Here is a 2,841-nt window from a genome sequence, read left to right as displayed (position 1 = left end):
TTTATTTATAGGGACGGCGTGGCGCAGTGGAAGAGTGGCTGTGCGCGACCCGAGGGTCCATGGTTCAATCCCCACCTAGTACCAACCTCGTCATGTCCGTTGTGTCCTGAGCAAGACACTTCACCCTTACTCCTGATGGGTGCTGGTTAGCGCCTTGCATGGCAGCTCCCTCCATCAGTGTGTGAATGTGTGTGTGAATGGGTAAATGTGGAAGTAGTGTCAAAGCGCTTTGAGTACCTTGAAGGTAGAAAAGCGCTATACAAGTACAACCCATTTATCATTATTTATCATTTATATCTGCACCTTATTGCTCTTTTATCCTACCATGAGCTAATGAAACGAAATGTCGTTCTTATTCATTCAAATTGTCATTCAAATTTGAATGACAATAAAAGGAAGTCTAAGTCTAAAGAACATCACCACATGGGCTCAGGAACACTTCAGAAAACCACTGTCACTAACTACAGTTGGTTGCTACATCTGTAAGTGCAAGTTAAAACTCTACTATCTCCAGCGGACCTTCCCACGGCGCCGCCACCTTCCTCGTCTCCGGCGGGCCTTCCCACAGCGCCGCCACCTTCCTTGTCTCCGGCGGGCCTTCCCAGGGCACCGCCACCTTCCTCGTCTCCGGCATGCCTTCCCAAGGCGCCGCCACCTTCCTCGTCTCCGGCGGGCCTTCCCACGGCGTCGCCACCTTCCTCGTTTCCGGCGGGGTTTCCCAGGGCGCCGCCACCTTCCTCATCTCCGGCGGGCCTTCCCACAGCGCCGCCACCTTCCTCGTCTCCGGCGGGCCTTCCCACGGTGCCGCCACCTTCCTCGTCTCCGGCGGGCTTTCCCAGGGCGCCGCCACCTTCCTCGTCTCCGGCGGGCCTTCCCACGGCGCCGCCACCTTCCTCGTCTCCGGCGGGCTTTCCCAGGGCGCCGTCACCTTCCTCGTCTCCGGCGGGCCTTCCCAAGGCGCCGCCACCTTCCTCGTCTCCGGCGGGCCTTCCCACGGCGCCACCACTTTCCTCGTCTCCGGCGGGCCTTCCCACAGCGCCGCCACCTTCCTCGTCTCCGGCGGGCCTTCCCACGGCGCCGCCACCTTCCTCGTCTCCGGCGGGCCTTCCCAAGGCGCCGCCACCTTCCTCGTCACCGGCGGGCCTTTCCACGGCGCTGCCATTTTCTTCGGCGGGCCTTCCCACGCCGCCACTCTCGTCCCCATCGTCGCCTCCGCGACCTCCAGCTGGCCGGCTGCGCAAGCGGCCATCTGGCGCCTGCATTCGGCTCTCTCGGGGGTCAATTGATGGACGCCAGTGGCGCAGGCAGCAGCGACGTCCAGGACGTAGGCGCTAGAGATGCGCGGTTTGCGGGCACAACCGCGGAGTCCGCGGATTATCCGCGGATCGGGCGGATGAAATTTAAAAAAATTTGATTTTATCCGCGGGTCGGGTCGGGTCGGGCGGTTGAAATAAAAAAAAATTAGATTTTAAATAGATTCAGGCGGGTGGCAGTTAAACCAATTCGGAAATATATATACATAGTTAAATGTTGTTACCCACATACGAAAAACGAGCAGGCACCTGCAGCATATGCCACAACAGAAGAAAAAAAAAAAAAGAGATGGACACTTTTATGGAGCGGAGAAGGGACGCCTCGCCGGGGTCCGGGACCGAGGCCCCTTCCCCCGAGAGGGCCCCACCGGGAGCCGTAGCTGAGGCGATCCGCGAGAAGGGCCCGACGCACGTCCAGGGTCACCACCGCGCCCACCGCACCGACACCCCGCCTCGTCCGCCTTCGCCGCGGCCGGCGTCACGCGCAGCAGGTAAGCAGCTTACCTGCCCGCCACCCCTGTGGCCGGGGGCTCGTAACAGTAGTCACTCCGCGCGCTCCGCCCGCGCAGCTTACCTGCCCGCCACCACTGTTGCCGGGGGCGCGTAACAGGGGTCACTCCGCGCGCAGTGCGCTCACGAAAGGGGTGGGGCTCACCCTGGTTGATATAGACAGCAGGACGGTGGCCATGGAAGTCGGAACCCGCTAAGGAGTGTGTAACAACCCACCTGCCGAATCAACTAGCCCTGAAAATGGATGGCGCTGGAGCGTCGGGCCCATATACCCGGCCGTCGCCGGCAGCGAGACGCGCTTGGAGGTGCGCTCAGCGCGGCTCCCATATGATTGCGCACTGGTGTGCGTCTGGGTCGTGACAGCGTGGCACGCGAATGTCTGTGCTGCATTGGATCAGTCTCCTTTCTTTAACAGGCAAAAGCTTTATAACCTCACTAATGCCTTGCATCGTCTATATTAGATATATAACAACGGGCGGGTGCGGGCGGGTGCGGTTCTGATCAAATGTTACATCGGGTGGATGGCGGATGGTTGACGACTTTCTGATGCGGTTGCGGATGAAATAATTGCCTATCCGCGCATCTCTAGTAGGCGCAGAACTCTCTGGCTGCTGAACTTCTGGCGCCACTCACGCCCACTTTCTCAGCGGCCACAGATGTGGCCGTTCCGTGGTCGCCCGCCTCGCCTGCGGCAGCGGCGTTCCGTTCGGCGCCGCCACCTGACTCGTCCCCGGTGGAGTCGGGGACACTTGGCCTGGCGACCCACCACCGAGTCCTCTCTCCGCCCTCCCTTGACTCTTGAACTGCCTCTTATTTTTTTGGGTTTTATTTTTTCCAAGGGACATCTGGAATCTGTCCTTTAAGGGGGGGTACTCTTATGACAAGGGGCAGATAAAAAGTCCATTCAGGACAAAAGCCGGAAATGATCGCATCTAATGGATCTAATGTGTGAAGAATATTACATCACGTTTAACTCTGGTAATAAATGTGTATTTACAACTCGCGGTTAATGTTTGCC

Source organism: Nerophis lumbriciformis, linkage group LG37 (genome assembly GCF_033978685.3).
Source record: "Nerophis lumbriciformis linkage group LG37, RoL_Nlum_v2.1, whole genome shotgun sequence".
Taxonomy (NCBI): domain Eukaryota; kingdom Metazoa; phylum Chordata; class Actinopteri; order Syngnathiformes; family Syngnathidae; genus Nerophis; species Nerophis lumbriciformis.
This window is presented reverse-complemented; position numbering follows the sequence as displayed.